The following is a 20,904-nucleotide window of genomic DNA, read 5'->3' as shown; positions in this document are numbered from 1 at the left end:
GAACATCTGCTCCACATGCATTGGTCTCAGGATTTTACAAAATGCAAGAAATTCATCCATGGGTAACTCAGATCCCTGAATCAGGTTTCTAATTCCTGAATTCATCTCTTGTTTCTTGACATTCACAGTCTGTAAACTCTATTATTGGTATTAGAAAAGGACTGTTTTTTTCTTAAACAAATTTCCTTTCTCATCTCAATATATCATTGTATCACATGTAGTTCAAAATGTAATTTTAAGCTTTTTGGAGGGAGAAAAGTGAAAATTCATTATCTCATATTTTGATATTAAATCAAAATATGCTTTCTAGTATTTTAGTATTTTTACATTAAATTTTCAGCTTGCCCTTATCATTTGGGCCCACTTTAAATGTCTTAATATCCTCAGAGGTGGTATTAATGTTTGCATGCTAATTAACATGTGCTGGTGAATACACGTATAAATGATGATGATAAATAAAACAGCAAGTGACCAATAGAAAAACTAACTGGCTTCAATAAGGCTGTATTTCAGGTTGCTTTTGGTTAATAAACCACATGTATAATTCTTGCCTTACATTCAGCAGGACTAGTTATTTGATTATAAGATAGTTTCAATATTGGTTTAAATAAAACTTATTTTCATGGACTGCAGTTTAGTTCTATATAATCTATGTGTTATTCTGGATTGTAATGCCTTGAGGAAATATTGGATAAAGGAAATATACAATTTTCCATAGATTAAAATTGTGCATCACCCAGATCTGGTAACATGACAGGGCAGTAAAAAAAAAAAAAAAAAAAAAAAAAAGCAAATTTCAGAGTCAGGCAGTTAGACCAAATGCTGGCTTTGTTTCTGAGCAGCTGTGTGTCCTCAAACAAGTTGCTCATCCTCTCTGATACTCAATATCTTCATGTGCACACTGGAGACCTCAATATCAACCTGGGGGCAGTGATACAAATTAAATGAGATTAATGAAAAATCCCTAGCACAGTTTTTGGCACACAGGCAGAGTTCAGAAATTATTAGTTATTATATCCTAACCTCTTGCGATGGTTTGTATGCTAGTATGTTAACTTACCCTCATCGTCCAATCTAAACCCAAACCCTAATTTCTTGATGAAAGACTTGGTCTCTTTAGATGTAATATTCTTTTATATTGTCTTATATTTGATTTCTTTCAGTTACATCCTCAGAGTATACTAAAAGAAGTTTAAGTGTTTTATATGATCATTTGCTAAAGCAATAATAACAAATGCTTTTATAAAATGATTAGGTAACCCTTCTATGCTTCATCTTTGAAATTAGGGCAACAATGGCACCTAATTTAGAAAAGCTTTATATGGTTTAAATATGGCATTCAAAAATATTAGAAACTTCAAATTTCATAACAGGCCAGAAACAACAGAGGTTTATTTACATTTGTCATTTCAGTAGCAAATGCCCCTACCTTAAGCTTAGCCATTCTTCTCAAGAGTAGCAAAAATCTCTTTTGTGTTGTATGCTTTTTTGGAATAAAATAAAGTAGCTTTTTGACATTAGCCTTGGCAGTTTTGGGGAGGGGTCTGATTCCAAAGGCAAGGGCAAAGGCAAAAATAAACAAATGGTGCTACATCAAACTGAAAAGTTTCTATGTGGCAAAGGAAACCATTAACAAAATGAAAAGGCTACTTACTGAGTAAAGGAAGATATTTGAAAATACATATTTAATAAGGAGTTAATGTCCAAAATATATAAAGAACTCAAATAACTCAATAACAAGAAAGTCTGATTAAAAATAAGCACAGGATCTGAATAGACATTTTTTAAAGAAGACATACAGATGACAAACAGTTACATGAAAAGATGTTTGACATCCTTAATCATCAGTAAATCAGAACTACAAGGAGATATCACCTCACACCTGTTAGAATGGCTATTATAAAAAAGATAAGAAATAACACATGTTGGTGAGGATTTGAAGCAAAGAGAAAAAAACACTAATTTAAAAAGATCTATGCACCTCTATGTTCATTGCATTATTTAAAACATCCAAGATATTGAAGAAACCTACGCATCCATATGTGTGTGTATATACATATGGAATATTACTCAGTCATAAGTAAGAATAAAATCTTTCCATCTGTGATAACATGCATGGCCTGTGAAGGCATTATGCTAAGTGTAATAAGTCAGACAGAGAAAGACAAATACTGCATGATTTTCTTTATATATGAAATCTAAAAAAATAAAAATAAAAGTCAGACTCAGATTGGTAATTTCCAGAAGGGAGGGGTGCTTAATGGGAAAATTGTGTGAAGGAGGTCCAAAGGTAAAAACTTCCAGTTATAAAATAAATAGGTGATGGGGATGTAAGGTACAACATAGGGAATACAGTCAATAATATTGTGTTAATTTTGTATGGTGACAGATGGTAACTAGACTTATTGTGGTTATCATTTTGCAATGTGTATAAAAGTTAAATCACTATGTTGTACACATGAAACTAAATAATATTGTGTGTCTATACTTCAATGAAAAAAAAAAGGAAAATAGCTTTGAGCAATGATTTGGCTCACTGTCCTCCAGTGGGTCCTCATTTATAAATCCTTCAACAATGCCCTTGTCCGTGGTGCTGACGACCAGACTGTGCTCCAGTGTATTTGATGGCCCAGGGGTTTCTTCCATGACAGGTACATAAAGAGCACCTTTTGGTTTGTAGCTGCTGTTCTTTTGTGTTGGGTCTGTTGTCATTTTAAAGTTCTGCTTAGACTCCTTAAATACTCAAAGAGCCAACTTGTTTCTGGTTCTTCTTGTTGTTGTTGATTTTTAAACACTCCTATCCAGTGTCTTGTGTCATGCTGTGGTTCAGATTCTTGAAATGTTTCTTGACCCAACTCACATGTAGTTGCTGAGAATTAAGTCCCCTACATAGTATCTTCATTCATTCATCTACAAATTTTTATGGCTATCCTCCCATTTAGAAAAATGCAGTCTTCCTATTGTGTTGCTTCTTTACTCTCATATAACTACCATCCCCACAATACTTTGGATGCCATGCATAAGTCCAAGTTGTCACCTATGCTTCTGACCAATCAGCTATAGATCCCTAGTTCCAATAACCCCCCTTCTTGGGTTCCATTAATTTGCTAAAGTGGCTCACAGAACTTAGAGAAACAGTGTACTTACTAGATTACTGGTTTATTATAAAAGGAATGTAACTCAGGAATAGCCAGATGGAATAAATACATAGGGCAAGCTATGGAGGAAAAAAGTACAGTTTCCTCCATACCTTGGGTCACTCTCTTAACACCTCCACGTGTTCACCAACACAGACACTCCTCTAACCCTGTCCTTGTGGGGCTGTATGGGGTCTTCATTACAATCATGATTGATTAAATCATTGGCCATTGGCAACTGATTCAACCTCCAGCCACCTTTCCCTCCCTGTAAGATTTAAAGTTCCAATCCTCTAATCACATGGTTAGGCTCCCTGACAATCAGTCCCCAACCTTATGTGATCTTGAGTCTTTACAAAAGTCACCTCATTAGCATAAAAGAAGACATCTTTATTACTCTCATCACTAAAGAAATTCAAATGGTGTTAGGAGCTCTGTGTCAGGAATGAGAAGATGACCAAATACATATTTCTCCTTAAAAATCACAGTATCATAAAGGAGACATATGTAATACTTTCAACAATAAAGAATTTAAATTTAAAAAATCACAATATTGTAACTCCTAAGTATAGATTCCTGTTATGGGTGCTATAGGGAAATAAAAGGTGAATATGATTTGGTACTTGACTTCAAGAAGCTTAGGAATTTGGTTAGACATGAGAGGGGGATAAGTAAACAGACTTGGAAAAGTGAGGCAGAATAAACTAAATATTTTAGGAGAGGAACAAGTAGTTTGTTCTGTGAACATAGAGCAGTGATGTTCAACCCTGGCTACACAGGAGAATCGCCTGAGGGAGAGCGGGGCTTTAAAAACCTTAGTGCACACAATCCCAGACAAATTCAGAAACTTTAGAGATGGAGGTCAAAGCATTTCAATATGTATACACAGCTGAGTACCACTGGCTCTTCGGCAGGGTAGTCTTAAAGTCTTAGATATTTTTGTTTCCATTGGTGTCATGCACCTGTCCTCATGCTCCATATTGGATTTTGATGACTACCCACTTTATTGTTTGTAGGACCTTGTGTAGTTAGTATACACTCAACAAACATTTGTGTGTTGATATATGAATACCCACTTTTTTAATGCTCCCCTCTATTGAGTACCTACTATGTTTGGGGCACTGTACTAAGTGGTGGGGAGAGAGCAGCCAGCACAATCGTGTCTCTGCCTGGATGCTGTTTCCCACACTGTACTTTCCCTCCAACATAACCATCGGGGAGCTTGTGAACAGAGCAGGCTCCTCCCTCCACTATTACTGAGTCCCTGGGGGGAGGCCAAGGATCTCCTCTGTTGACAAGCTGCCCAGATGATTCCTGTGCAGGTGAACTGAAAGCACCGAAGAATGGCACTGACAAAGCCACAATGGCAGGACAGAGTTAGGCGAGGAGCACTGTGGGTGCTACCACAGAGAGGCTGACTTTGGGGGGAGCCAGGAGGATACTGGGAGGAGATGGCCTCTAAACGGGGCCTTCGAGGGTGACTATTTGCTCACATAGAAGGAATGGAAGGGAGAACATTTCAGGCAAAAGAAGAATCCAAGTCACGTTACAGAGATAGGAAGGAACAAGGCAACTTGAAGAGATAGGACCACAGCTGTGAGAGGGGCCTTTTGTAATTTTAAGGTAATTGACCTTTATTGATTCCCTACATGTTCTAAGCACTGTGCACAAAGAAGGGTGGAAAACTGCTCTAGGAGCAGGGTGTTGCTGGGTCTGGCTTCGAGCTCTTGTTTGATTCAGCAAAGCAATGCCCTATCAGTGCCAAGCTCTAGAAGTCTCTGGAAAACCCAGAGGCATTCTTTATTTTTTCTTTATTGATTAAGGTATTACATATGTGTCCTTATCCCCACACTACCCCCCCTCCGCTCATGCCTTCACCCCCCTGGTGTCTGTGTCCATTGGTTATGCTTATATGCATGCATACAAGTCCTTTGGTTGATCTTTCCCCCTTACCCTCACCCTCCCCTACCTTCCCTCTGCCAGAGGCATTCTTGATTCATGGTGCTATAAGGCCAGACCCGGTGTAGCAGTGTCTCTGCAGGAAAGGCACAGAGCTCTGGCCTGTGTAGTCAGGATCACCTCTCCCTGATGCAGCCCTGGCAGTTGGGAAGGGATTCCCCATCTCCAAACTTCTGGAGGCTCTAGAAAGAGACAAACTCTGGTCTGGGAAGGTGGTCTTGAGGATTGGCTGACAAGATGCTCATAGAGGTCACAGCTGGTGATCCTTTGAAACTGGTGATTCAGTTTTATAGTGCTACGAATGCCAGGCTATGTACATTATGAGTAAAATAGCCTATGGCAACCTAACCTGGGATTCTAACCACCATTTATAACTTTTTCATCTAGGGGAAAAGTAAACCATGTTCCAAAAGCTAAAATTTCTTGAATAACAACAGCTATTTACATATGAGGCTCCAGGTCTCAAATGCTCTGAGCTTGACATTTATTTCACATCACTACTCATCTACTTCTCTCACCCACACTCTGAGATGTGAGGTATACTCTCTGTCTGTCTTGCAGATTGTGCAGCTTGTGAGTTGGGATTTGAACCAAGGTGTATGTAGCAACTAGAAACTGAGTGTGTCACAACCATGGCAGGCTACTTTTGGAATGTGGCCTCTTATTAAATTGGTGATTTTTCTCCACTTTCTTATTTTATGTACATATCTCACAGTGTCTCTAGAGCAGTGATTCCCTACATGGGAACACACATCCCACAGGGGGGCAATTTGATTTTAAGGGGGCAACTGAGAATGAGTTATTAACAGTGAATTTTTTGCATTTCTTATGGTTCTAGGGGCCTCATATACAGTATATGAATATATATATTGTGACATATTTATGCATTTCAGTTCTCTAGTATATGTTTTGAAACTTTATTTGCTATTTTTTATATCACCTCATATTATTATTACTAGAGGCCCAGTGCACAAATTTATGCACAGTGGGGTCCCAAAGAGGGAGGGGGGAGGGGACCAGGATGCGCTCGGCCCTCCAGGTGGGTGGTGGGATGCCCTTGCTGGCCTGGGATCCTGATCCATCCTGCTGACATTCACGGTGGTTGTCAGGAGCTACCTGGCGACCACTTTTATATTGTTTCTTCCTTGTGAAGAGTCTAGGGAGGTGAAGCGGCCACGATGCCCGAGGCTGACTTCCAGGAGGCCAGCGCTGTCAGGATTGTGCTGGCAGTGCTGGCCCATTGGTGCCTGGCCCATTTTCTGGAGATTAGACCTGCAGGACTACTGTGGAAGTGAGTGGCTGCTGCCAGGCTGATGGGCCGCCAGATGGATCGGTCAGCTGAGTGGCGCTCCCACTGTGGGAGTCCACTGACCAGGGGGCAGCTCCTGTGTTGAGCATCTGCCCCCTGGTGGTCAGTGCACATCATAGCGACCAGTTGTTCCGGTCGTTGTTCCTGTCGTTCTGGTCATTCCAGTTGTTGGGTAGCTTAGGCTTTTATATATAGATAGATTTTTTTTAACAATTTCTTACTGATTTCTTCCTCAGTATTTCAACTGTCCTTTTGTTCTTTCATTTTTCTCTTTCATGTATACCATGTTCTTTGGAAGCTTGCTTAGATCAAGTTAATGGTCTTTTAGGCTTCCTCCATGTGATTAGTAGTTCACTTTTTGAATAATAAGAATTATATGTTACAGGGGGACATCAGGATTTTAGAGATGCTTAGGTGGGCATGACCAAAAAAAGGTCGGGAACTATTGTCCTAGAGGCTATGCTGAGTAGGTGAAAATAAATAAAATGCCCCAGAATAAATAGGAAGAAAAATACTGCCCTTTTCCTTTTATCCTTCTAAGTTGCCAGATGAAGAAATAAGAAACTGTAAAGCTATTCAATTTGGCAGAATTACAGCTAAGGTTACATATCAGATTATTCTGCTCCAAGGAGTGTTTTTAGAGTGGTTATAAGATGATTCTGGCTCTATAAAACAAAATTTAGAAGGTTAGGATTAATTAAATTGACTTATGAAAATGAGGGCTATGATTAACTAAGTATATCCCTTGATCATCTATTTTCCCCCTGATACCTAGATAATTGCTTGGGCCTTAATCATAGTCTACACCGAGCCATTTGATTATCCTGAATACCTGAAGGGGAGGGTAAGCTGTCAGCTCTCTTGGTTCTGTTTCAGGTATCATGTCTAGAGGAGAAACACAGAGACTGCTTTGGTGAAAACTTGTAATTGAAATATGCAAAAGGGGAAAATTGTAGAAACAAAATTCCTTTACAGTGATCTAGAGTTTCAGTTATATTTACTCCTTTTATTCAAAAGTTTAATTATCCAAGCATTTATAGTTTTCTGCATAGCTTGGCATTTAATCTACTGTTTTATATTTATCCATTGGATAGTCCAAACATGTTCTCTTTCTAAACTATTACTGATTTTTATTTTACATGAATCAGTTATATCATATTATTTAAATAATACTCTACTGAGTGCCTTCTATGCACCAACTTCTGTGTTTGTAATGTTGTATATGTGGTAATTTCAGGAACCAATGAGTTAACCAAGCATTGCATAGTTGTTAGGCATTTCAAAATATTTACAGGGAAGATATGTATTACATGACCTCTTAGTAAAATGAAATTAATTGAGCTTATGGTGTGAAACTAAGTAAATCAGTAGGAAGAGAAATGGTAGGTTTACTGGTGGAAGTAATCAGATCAGAGCATTCTCCATTGTGCTAAGTTGCTGCTGTTTGTTTCTGAATGGCTGCTAATGTTTAAATCTCTGAGCTCCAGATTTGTACTATTTTGCCAACAACATTTTCTCCAAGTGTTACTAGAAAACTAATGAGATGCAGTAATCCACTGAATGGCAGAATGATTCACTAGTTGCAATCTCCTGTAAAACCTCCCTCCTTTAGATTCAAGGTAAATTATCACTTTATGGGTCTTTGCAGAAAAGCAGTTCTCTTTGCTCCCTTAGAAGAAGAGTTCTCTGCACTCACATTGTTTTAGGGTAAAATGTTCCACCTGTGGAGCCTGTGCTGGGTCATAGACACTGTGTTGACAGCCACGCCTCAGATAGTAGCTCCAGAGGCTAATTATGTGGCTATTTAACAAAGCATGTAATCAAAATGATACAACCTTGATAGAAGAGGACCTTGTCCATGGCTGGCTGAGAATAATCCAGTCATAGAAATTTCTGTGCTTGCCTGTGGTAAAGGGTCCACTAGACCCCAAGTAGCAGTCTTCTGATGGACAATATGGATTCTCCTCTCACAGGCGTGTGTAATATGAGGGGTATATACACACTTACACCTATGTACATATATAGTTGCATATATATGTATATATGCTTAGTGACCAGGCAAAGAGCCACACAGACATGAAATCTGCAGGTTTCATGGCAAGGCTAGAAGTCTCCTCCAATACCCACAGGTATTGACTGTGGCACAAGTGAGGGAAAGGGATGGGGTGGGCAGGAGACATCACTCCATAGAGCCTGGAGCCGAACTGACTCCCCACTTCTAGAATTTGTCTTCTCTTCTGATTCTTGGATAACTGGCAGCTTCATTCCAAACAGGTGGGGGCCCTCTTGATTTCTTCATGTCCCCACGACTGCTCCACTGTCCTCACAGCTGCTCTGCCATATCCTTGCTTGTACACTTCAAACATTTTATTATAAATGTAATATAATCTGGGAGTTTGAGCATGTGGTAGTTAGCCATGGCTGAGTGGAGTCACAGAGAGAATGTATTCAGAGAAGAGAATAAATAAAACTGAGGGTTCAAGTTCTGGATTAGGCCTACATTTAGAGGTGGGGGAGATGAAGAGGAGCCAATAAAGACAACAAGAAGGAAGCCAGTGAAGTAGGAGAGAAGGGTACCATGCGCAGACCTTGGGGCATTTTTATTCCCAGAGATGATGAACATTCCGCCGCCTGCTAGCGTCTGCATTAGCACTCAGCAGGCTGTGCTTCAGCCTTTGATGTTTCTGCTTTCCTCCTGGTCCAGGGCGATGTTTGTTTCTTTAAAAGCCTGGCTATGTTGGTTTTGCTCTTTTTCAATTTCATCACATTGGCTTGTGTTTAGAGAAGTGAGACTGAGAAAGTATGAAGCTACTATACCAGTTTAACTGAAATTTCTTTCTGCTAAATCTTTAACTTTTTAACTGCTGGCCTTACTTGCCTTGCCATTGAGGACATCATTTCTGTGATTGCTTTCTTGAATGGAGATCCTTTTTCTTCTTCATACCATATACAACTGGGTTGGTAAAGTTGGTGTCTTGTCACACCACACTGCCACCACATGTCATTTCTCCTTCATTTATGTCCATCTCAATTGGTATACCCCACTCTGTTTCTCTGGGAATTCCCTTTTATGGGCTGAAAATGTGTCATATGTTAATGCTCTAAACCCCCTAGAATGTGACTGTATTTGGAGATGGGGCCTTTAAGGAGGAAATTAAAGTTAAATGAGGTCATTCAGGTGGACCCTGATCCAACATGACTGGCTGGTGTCCTTATAAGAACACAGACATACAGAGGGAAGGCCATGTAGGGGCAGGGAGAAGACAGCTATCTGCAAACTGAGGAGGGAGGTCTCAGAAGAAACTCGCTTGCCAACACCTTGATCTTGACCTTCTAGCCTACAAAATTGTGAGAAAATACTTTTCTAATTTAAAGCCACATTGAATTGTACTCTTTAAAGCAGCCTTACCTACCCCCCTCATTCACAGAAGATTCTGGCACTTAGTTCACAAAATGTCTTTCCATCCAATGTCCTGCCTTCCTTCTGGTTTGTTTCAGTGTCGGTAGAAATGGTTCACTCAATACCCTGGTAGTTTAATGCTCCCCAAGGCCCTTTCTACTCTGCTCAAGCCAAGCACTGCCAAGGCCATCCTCTGGTTTTCACTCTGACCCATTTCACCATTGAAATGACATGTTTTCCTTTCCAGCAGTTTCACTGAATTATTAATATGCTGGTTCTTCAACCACTTTATCAGATAGGCTATTATCTTCTAGAGCAGCGGTTCTCAACCTGTGGGTCGCGACCCCTTTGGGGGTCTAATGACCCTTTCACAGGGGTCGCCTAAGACCATCGGAAAACACATATATAATTACCTATTGTTTTTGTGATTAATCACTATGCTTTAATTATGTTCAATTTGTAACAATGAAAATACATCCTGCATATCAGATATTTACATTACGATTCATAACAGTAGCAAAATTACAGTTATGAAGTAGCAACGAAAATAATTTTATGGTTGGAGGTCACCACAACATGAAGAACTGTATTAAAGGGTCTCGGCATTAGGAAGGTTGAGAACCGCTGTTCTAGATTGTCTCCCTGTCTTTGTGACTTGCGCATCTGGTTACAGTTAAACTTTCACATAATATTCGCCTGGATTATTTCACACAGATCCATTTCTAGGTTCCTTGTCTGGTGGTCATTTTTTAAAAAAATGTCTTTATTGATTAAGTTATTACGTATGTGTCCTTATCCCCACATTCCCCCCCATTCCCCCACTCATGCCCATGCATGTAGGCCTAACCAATGGACACAGACAGCAGGGGGGTGAGGGCATGGTGGCCATTTATATGCAGATGGCTGTGCTGCACTGTGAGAGGATCTTCTTTCTCGTCATCCATTAATGTGAAGAGGAATCTGTTAAATACCCTGATACAGCCTATAGAGCATCTCTTTCCAAATATATTTCAAGAACAGCTATTCCCTCCCCAGCTTGGATGGTCCCCACAAACCCTTTCTTCTCCTCATCTTACCATAGATTTTGTATCCAAGGATTCCTGCCCACCACAAATCTTTTTCCACCCCAAACAGTTTTGAAAATGGATGTGTCCAAATGTATTGTTTTAATTAATAGAAATGGGGGGGAAGGGGTCCTGGCTGCTGCACAATCTAGCCTCTGCATGTTGCTTTCCTCATTGTATTAAATAATCAGGTATTGCATGTTCCCAAGCCTGAGGCAGGCCTGATCCATGGACAACAGTGAAAATCACCTCATGTCCCCCCTCGGGTTCTGTCAATTGGTTGGTATATCTGGTATATTATTGTGTTCCTTATCACCAGTGTTCTTGTAATTATGTCTTTCTTTCAGTGTTGTGAGTATTTCAATGAGAAGATAGAAAAGAGTGGATGTGAAACTATTAACTGTTCTTTATCTTAATATAGAAGTCTATGTTTTTCTTGGAAGTGATAGAATATGGTTTTTAAAATGATAGGGTTAATAAAGGGAACTTATAAAGTGAGGAATTGATGATCCTTTTACATTGTCTTTAAAGATGTTATGTAAGAAAAAACTTAAACATCATAGAACTTATATGGATGAAAGTTTTTTTCTCCTATTTTGTACATTTTAGATTTTTTTAGTTGATGATGGTAAATTTAAGCTATAATACATTATCACTACTTCTTAAGTATTTATAAATCATCTTCAATTTTTAAAGAAATTCATGGAAACACATAATCATTAAGAGGACAATATAAAAGCCTGGCCAGCATGGCTTAGTGGTTGAGCATTGACCTACGAACCAGAAGGTCACAGTTTGATTCCTGGTCAGGGCACATGCCTGGGTTGTGGGCTCGATCCCAGTATGGGGTGTGCAAGAAGAAGCTGATCCATGATTCTCTCTCATCATTGATGTTTCTATCTCTCTCTCCCTTTCCCTTCCTCTCTGAAATCAATAAAAATACATTTTTTTTAAAAGAAGACAATATAAATTATTTGTTTCCTAGAAGTCAATAAAACTGATAATAATCAACTTTCTTCATATTACTCTACTGGTAGCTGCATTTTTGTGATGTTTCATTTCAAGAAAAAGCAGAGAAGAGTGGTTCAGAGCATGAGTCCTGGAGCCAGACTACCTGAGTTCAACTTTCAGGTTCACTAATTACAAACTACAGGCACTTAGGCAATTTTACTTAACCTGCCTGTATTTCCATTTCCTCATGTACAGCGCAGGAATAACAATGGCATATACTACACATGTACTTATTTAATCTTTATATCAACTTTATGTAGTATATACCATTGTTATGGTAAGCACTATGTATGTGACTTTTTTAAAAAGTATGTTTTTATTGATTTTAGAGAGAAGAAGGGAGAAGGAGAGAGAAATAGAAACATCAATGATGAGAGAGAATCATCAATTGGCTGCCTCCTGCACACCCCCTACTGGGGATTGAGCTCGCAACCCAGGCATGTGCCCTGATGGGGAATTGAACCATGACCTCCTGGTTCATGGGTTTACACTCAGTCACTGAACCACACCAGTTGGGCTGTATGTGACTTTTATTATTATTAGTTCTTTATGCTAAATCTAAGACTGTTTGGTGATTCCTGTTGTAAAAGTGATTTTTTTCAGAAGGTTGTGCAGAAACCGGAATGTTGAGAAGGAGCTTGCAATATGAAGACTCCAGAAAAGACCATGCCAGAAAGAAGCAACAACAAAGTTTTGAGACAGAAATGAACTTGACATGTTCATGGCACAGCAAGGCCTACGGCATTGCATTGTAGGGTGGCAGTAAAGTGGCATGCTAGTACATTTTATTTAATGCACCAAAATAGTTAATGCATCTTGCAAAGTAACCAATTTTTTCATGCCAAACACATAATATATAGGAATGATCTGATTGGCTTTTATATTTGTTGGTATATACTTCATGGTAAAGACAAACCTAACTCTATATTTCTATTCGTTCTTTTTTTTTTTAATTTTTCTTTTAGAAATTTGTAAAAGAAAAGCCAATACCTAATGCAAAATAATAACTTTTATGTATTACGTCCCAATAAGCATTATGATTCTTGGTTGCAAGAAACAGGAAACTAGCTTGAATTAATGAAAGTCTAGTGAGTAATTTGTTATGAGAATATTGGGGTATATCACAGCATGCAAGCACAGGACTCCAGCTAACAGCTGGAATCGGGGCTTCCTATCACAGTAGCACTCCCTTTCTTATCTCTGCATGTCTACTTTATTCCCTCTTATTGCAGACCAGTATTCTGTTTCCCAGTCTATGCAGCAGGAAAAAATAATGGCTTCTGCCAACAGGTTCTGAATTAACATCATCTTAGTTCAAAAGGACAGCCAAGGTAATCTCCAAATTCCCAGAGACAATTATAATTGGCTGAACTTACATCAGCTGTTCATCCTTGAGCTGATCATAGTCATCATAAGGATAAGTCAGAGAAAAAAGGCAAGAGAGAGTGGTGATATAGCAATTTTCAGAATTGGAGGGGGTGCTGAGTAGGCAAAATAATATTCTACTACACATATATACTTTGATTTAATCCTCACACACTTAAGAATAGAATAATTTGTCCACCATCAGTCATTTCAGTAATATCTAGCACTGAGATTTAAACCCAGAATTGACTTCTTAAAGTCTGTGTTCTTAAGCACCATGCATGCACCACAACAAACTTTAATTATATGATGCTGAATGCAATGCTAGTGCCTTAATGTGTTTATATAAGTGAAGTTCTAGGGTCTAAAAGGAAACTTATCCTATCTAAGTACAAGAGTTTCCAAAATGGACTTTAAAAAGTATGTAATAATTTGAATCTTCAGACCTACTGCCAGCAAGCATGGATTTGTCACAATTATCATAAGTTTAAACATTGATGTAAAATAAATTAAGTAGTAGGCACTAAGAAAATTTCAAGAAGTATTTATTTCTGAAAAAGAACCACATAGAAAATTAACTTCATTTGTGGTGGTTGTATGTATCCTTACTTAGAACCTGCAATAGCTCACTAGTCTTGGCAAGAAATTTTTCATCCTTTTTTTTTTTTTATCTCATGGCACACATAAACTAATTACTAAAATTATTTGGCACACCAAAAATTTGCTGATCTCACAAAAAAATTGGTATACTTTTGACTTATTCACATCAACAGCTATTATGTTGGCTGTTGTTATTCTTTTATTTGACAATCTAAGGGGAAAGAGGTCAACGTTCCTGACTAAACAGTCAGGTATTGCATGTTTTTTTGTTGTTGTTGTTGTTTTAATTTTGTTTTATTGCTTAAAGTATTACAAAGAGTATTACATATGTCTCCTTTTTTTCCCCCCTTGACCTTCCCCCGGCCTCCCCTACCCCCCAGTGTCTTGTGTCCTTTGGTTATGCTTATATGCATGCATACAAATCCTTCGGTTGATCTCTTACCCCCCCCCCCCGGCCCCTAAACCCTCCCCGGCCTTCCTGCTGTAATTTGACAGTCTGTTCTATGCTGCTCTGTCTCTGTATCTATTTTTGTCCATCAGTTTATAATGGTCTTTATTATCTATAAATGAGTGAGATCATGTGGTATTTTTCTTTCATTGACTGGCTTATTTCACTTAGCATAGCGGTTCTCAACCTGTGGGTCGTGACCCTTTGGGGGTCGAACGACCCTTTCACAGAGGTCGCCTAAGACCTCGGAAAACACATATATAATTACATATTGTTTTGTGATTAATCACCATGCTTTAATTATGTTCAATTTGTAACAATGAAATTGGGGGTCACCATAACATGAGGAACTATATTAAAGGGTTGCGGCATTAGGAAGGTTGAGAACCACTGACTTAGCATAATGCCCTCCAGTTCCATCCATGCTGTTGCAAATGGTAAGAATTCCTTTTTTTACAGCAGCATAGGTATTGCATGTTTTAAAAATTCTTGGGGCACACCAGTTGAAATGTATCTGATCTAGGCCAGTACTGAAGATGCAACTCCGGTTGGGCGCTTGAGGACCCGGACCTCCCAGGCCTGAATGTGGCCTCTCTTAAATGACAAAGAACATTTCCTTGAGTCATAGCCGAGCTTTTTCCATTACTGTCTTCATTTTTAGAGCATTTCAAAAAGCAGAAGTTGAGGGAGGTTTCCAGTACAAAAACATTTTATATGAAACTACTTACAACTATCTGTGAAATGGATTAAGCTGTCAAGTGTTATCAGTTGGGACTGTCTCAGGTTTACTGGTGAAAGAGACATAGTTTGTGATTTGAGTCATTTTGATTTCTGTTTTTATTGCTATGTAAATCTTTTATCACATGTGATAAGCCATCTTGTAAGCATCTAGATACTCTTTATATTCTTTATTAAAATGCCTACATCTTGGTTAAGTAAAACAATAATATCTCAAGTAAAAGTAATTTTGTAGAACAACTCAATATCCTTCAATCCCCCAAATAGATTCTTCAAACCAGATAGGTTATTTCTTCCTAATTTTTAAGTCTTTTTTTTTCCAACTTCTAGGTCTAACACATTATTTTCATCCTAAAACAGTCCTGTTTACTTAAAATCAGTAGATATCCTTTTCCCTGGCTTTCTGTCCCCCCAGATTTCCTGAAGCACACCCCACCACTTGACCTTCCTTAAGATCTTGCTCTTTGAGGAAGATGTCTTCCAATGGCCCCTTCAGAACCACTCCATCTTTCCTCATTCTCTTTCTACGTTGGGAGGCTGATCTATCAACTAGAGTCCTTGCCCTTTCACTTCCAAGTGGATTTGACCAATGAGGCTCCTCAACCAGAGATCAAAGAGAAGGAGGAGGCTGAGTGCAGGTTCTTGTTGACTGTCTTCTTCAGTGTCAGGTGATATTGGTTGACTTATTTCCTTAGGAAAAACCTATGGGTCCTTTCTCTTGAGATAGTCAGATTACCTAAAGAAGGCTCAACTAATCTCTTCCTAATCATATAACTCCGGCTATAATATACTGTGTATCAAGAAAGAGGGATCAAAGGTCTCAAATTTCCATATCTAAACTTTGACTTAACTCTCCTTTATTCAACAAGGTACACTATCTTCAACTGTGCCTGCAGTCTACCAGTTGAGAGATCTTGTTTTACCCTTGTCGAAGAGTAACCTCCCATTGTGTTTTGGCATGGGGAAGTGGGACAGCTGAAGAGCTATGACAAGGGGTAATGAAGATTTAACTGCTTTTAAAATATTTTCCACTAATACTTCTATACTTAGCAGCCCACTTTATCCTCACTTCAAAGAGACAATTTCTTGAGACTTGTGGTAGGATCTGAGCTGTAACTTGTGTTGCTGCTTTGCTTTTCCTATCAGTTTAGTCCAACTTTGTAGAGTCTCCAGTGATTTCTAGCTTCTCTTCCTTTCTCTTTGTAAGTTTATGCCTTTTAAAAATTATTTTATTTTTGTTTTAGTGGGATTTTATAAAACAGTGAGATAAAAGCCTATTTCGACACACCATTTCTTAACTAGTGGCCTCTCACTCTTTTTCAGCATACTCACGATATAGCTTCTGTCTCCCTTGTATCACTAAAATACATCTTTCTAAGTGACTAATCACTTGTGCTGTCATATCCAAAATGCAGGCCTCATTCTCATTTTACTTGGTATTTTAGCAGCATTTTTATTATGTTGACAATGCTTTGAAAGAGTCTGTTTTATGAATTCCAAGATAGCACACTCTCCTGATTTTCTCTGTCACTTCTGTCCCCTCCTTATCAATATCTTCTGCAAGATAAGCTACTAAGTGTTGGAATCCCCTAAGGCTCAGTTCTGGGCTCTCTTCTCATCTCACTCTAGTCCAGTGGTTGGCAAACCAAGGCTCTCGAGCCACATGCGGCTCTTTGGCCCCTTGAGTGTGGCTCTTCCACAAAATACCACGTGTGGGCGCGCACGTACAGTGTGATTGAAACTTCGTGGCCCATGTGCAGAAGTCGTTTTTCAGCCTGGGTGAGTCTATTTTGAAGAAGTGGTGTTAGAAGAAGTGGGGGTACATTCACTGAGGTCGACCCCTCAGATTGAGGATGTTTTTAGCAAAGGCCAGCTTAGGCGTACCCTAATTAAGTTAATAACAATGTACCTACCTATATAGTTTAAGCTTAAAAAATTTGGCTCTCAAAAGAAATTTCAATCGTTGTACTGTTGATATTTGGCTCTGTTGACTAATGAGTTGCTGACCACTGCTCTAGTCTATACCATACCCACAGATATCCTTATCTATGGGTCTGACTTCAGTTTCCTCCCATTTTTCTCATAGTTTTTCAAATGTATATCTCCAGCTAGATATCATCTTTGAACCCCAAATTCCCACCCAGCATCTCTATTTGAAGGTCTCAAAGAAACCTCAAAATTATCCAAAACTGAGCCCTGAAATTTCCTGCAACACGCAAAACACAAACATCATCTGACCCCAAATCATAGGTCTCTTCCAGCACTTCATATTTCAGTGAGTAACACCATTATTCCTGCAGCTTGACAAGTCAGGGGGTCATCTTTGACACCCTGCATATCTATTACATCTCCATTTTCTCTTGCTTTTACCTCCCACATATATATATTGAGTTCCCACTTGGAAGGCAATTGTTGTCCACCCTGGAGAATTTCATGGTTCTATAGTAGACCTTTCGTGAACAAGAATTAAACCTTTGTTGTTGCAAGCAATGACATTTTGAGATTCTTTGTGGTCACAGAATTATTTAGCTCATCCTTTTAACTTACCTCCCTTTCTATTGTTAGCTTGAGTAGTGGAGAGATTGTGTCTATTTTATGTATTCCAAGAATCTGATACAGTCCTAGAACATAGAAGGTATTCAAAAGTATGTTGGATGAGTGAATAAATAAAAAGATAATATGATAAAGCTTAATGTTATTGGTGATACAGTCCCTCAGATAGCTTGTCATAAGTGTTGGCAGAACAAATGAATTAAAGGAGTTAATGTTTTGCTATAATCATATAATTTTACCAATGGAAGCCTTAATATATATAAATCTTCAATTGATAAATAAGAACTAATGTTGGAAATGAACTAGAAGCTGGCATTTAGTTGTATTTTCTGGGAACCAGTTCTCATTTACACGTGCAGTCACCAGCCATCCAAATTCTGATGTATAGGGAGCTTCAACAGCAGCTAGTTCTTGTGGAATGTACTTTGCTCACCCTCTCCTTAGAGCAAGGAACCTAGATCTGTGTTAAAATATGGGGAAGTAAGGCTGTTGCTCTAAAATCACCTAGAGTAGCACTTGGTGAATAGAGTATCACTCTACCTATCCCTCCATCTGAAAGTTCATATCAGGATAGCATTCTAAACACAGCTGAGCTTCACACCTCACTAACTGCTGCATGGTGCTCTCACTGGGTTTCTTATCTTCCAGCTCTCTGACTAGCTCCTCTCTCATTCCCTAGATTGATCAGAAGACTTTCTGTTCAAACCCACTCTCAGCTGTGATGGCCTAAGGTCTTTCAATGTGACAGTCTCTTGGCTGACCTCTGTTTCCTCAGGAGTCCTCTGCCAATTTCCAGGCACCTATAAACATTTATACATACACAGACACATTGTAATCTTTCTTGCATTCTAGTCTGAATAGCCTATAAATCCATCCTTCAGAGACTGCTGTGAATTTTTTATTGTATGCTCAAGCCAGGAGGCTATTTTTAAACACAATTTACAAATTGGACTTTGGAAAATGAGGTGGACCAAATTCTAGCATCTACTACCAGTAAGTGCCTGAAAGTCCACTCCATTGAAGAGTTTAATTAAAAAGAACAACCCACAGGTGCCTCATTGTTCTAGTGTACAGGATCATTCAGCAGCCTTGGGAGGAAACAAAAGAGTTTGCTCCATGGTTAATGTCCTCTAGACAGAATTAACCCTAGTGAAGAGCTGGGCTGGCTATTAGAGGCTAAGGTAATTTTGTTTGAAGTGTTACCAGCTCCTCACTTTCATTTCATTAAGTGTCCCAGAATGGCAAAAAAAAAAAAAAAAAAAGAATAATATGGCCTCAATTCTTTTATTTCCTCTCAATACCATTTTAATATGGATTTCAAAGAATTCAGCTGACAATACCACAGTAAGGGAGAAGCCAGATGCAGATGTGTAAATAGGTATAGGCTAATTTTTCTCTTTACTACTAAACAGTGATTTCATGAAGAAAGGGACAAAGATTAACACACCTTCCTAGGCCCTGAGTCTGGTAGAGCACATCAGTAGCCTTTAGTCAATGTTTGTTGAATGAGATTCACATAAGGTTTTACAATGCTTGCAATTAATAAATTATGATCTCAGGAGAAGAAAGTCCCAATGCTTTATCAACTCATGATATACTTCAGGAGCCAGTATTCCTTAGGCCCCTGGAGTTTTCTTCATCACCTCTACTGAACGTATTGCTCAATAAAGTTGGTATGTGCTCCTTCTTAATAGAGGAAAAGGGGCAGGACTCAATAGGAGGCCAGAGACAAAAGGAGCGGGAATCAAATGGTCAATTAGAAACGAAGTTCTGCCCTAACCGGTTTGGCTCAGTGGATAGAGCGTCAGCCTACAGACTGAAGGGTCCCAGGTTCGATTCCGGTCAATGATATGTACCTTGGTTGCGGGCACATCTCCAGTTAGGGGGTGTGCAGAAGGCAGCTGATCGATGTTTCTCTCTCATCGATGTTTCTAACTCTCTATCCCTCTCCCTTCCTCTCTGTAAAAACATCAATAAAATATATTTTAAAAAAAGAAACAAAGTTCTGTTGTTAATAATGATGAACTTTTGCTGTAATTAAAACCTTTGTGCCTTACAGTACAGGTTCTCAAGCCTGTGTCTGTACCAGAATCACCCAGGGATTGACAGGTGCAGGTAAAAGGTGTTGAATCAGAAGCTCTGGGACTGGGACCCAGGAATCTGCATGTTGTAATAAGTGGTTTGTGTGTTTCTGGTGCACAGCTAGTTAGGAAAACACACTGCCTCTAGCAGGAGTGGAGTGTCAGGCCTTTCCCTTTAAGGAAGGAGTTGGGAGTCTTTTCTCAAGCAATTCACATCAATTGATGAATGGATAAAGAAAACATGGCATATATATGGATCTTGAAGGCCATTATGCTTATATGAAATAAGTCAGACAGAGAAAGGAAAATACCATATGATCTCATTGATATGTGGAATCTTGAAAAAGTCATGGGGATTGAATGTATAGGATGGTACTATAGTTAATAATACTGTATTGTACATTTGAAAGCTGCTAAAAGAGTAGACCTTAAACATTCTCATCACAAGAAAAAATATTGTAACTGTGAGGTGACGGATGTTAACTGGACTTGCTGTGGTGATCATTTGCCATATAAAAATATATTCAGAGCCATAGTTGGAAAAATAATAGCACAACCTCCCACTAACCACATGCCTCGAGGCATTCTTTGCTCTGGTACCCCAGGGATCACCACTGCCTGCAGCCGTCAGACTGTGGCTGGCTGTATTGATATGTGGGCTTCTTCCACATGTAATCAGCTGTTCTTCAAAATTTTACATTTAAATCTGAACTTTATTACTTTCAGCCACAGCATGTTACAAAGCTTCCAATTCAAAAAACAAGTACAGTGTGTTCTTCAGAAAGGTTACATGCTTTCAACAGAATTTCTAAGTATACAAATTTATAACATTTTGAGATGGGTTTATTAGCCTCATAAAAGCATCACTGTGCTTAGACTGAAGTGTCAAAAATCACTTTACTGTGACTTTTTTGACAGCCACCACAAAAACAATTATTCAGGGTCACAGATGTATGAGACTTTTGCTTCTGAATTAGAATATCATGTAGACTTTCCAAGGCCTGGGCACCCACTGTCATATGCTCATTTGCCTAATGGCATTTGCAGGCACGTGCTGAATGTCACTTGTCTGAGTAGAAGGGGGTGAAGGTGAGCAGCAGGACTCTGCCCCTCCCATGCGCTGGCTTCCATGGCCCCCTCCTAGGACCTGGGCCACACAGCCCGGGGAGGGCATCCTTTATTGCTCTCTCCTCCCTGACTTGCTCTTCCTTGATGCAGCTGAGGCAAATGCCTAGTTTT

This window comes from Myotis lucifugus, unplaced genomic scaffold, assembly GCF_000147115.1.
Source record: "Myotis lucifugus unplaced genomic scaffold, Myoluc2.0 scaffold_132, whole genome shotgun sequence".
NCBI lineage: Eukaryota > Metazoa > Chordata > Mammalia > Chiroptera > Vespertilionidae > Myotis > Myotis lucifugus.
Note: the sequence above shows the minus strand (reverse complement) of the source record.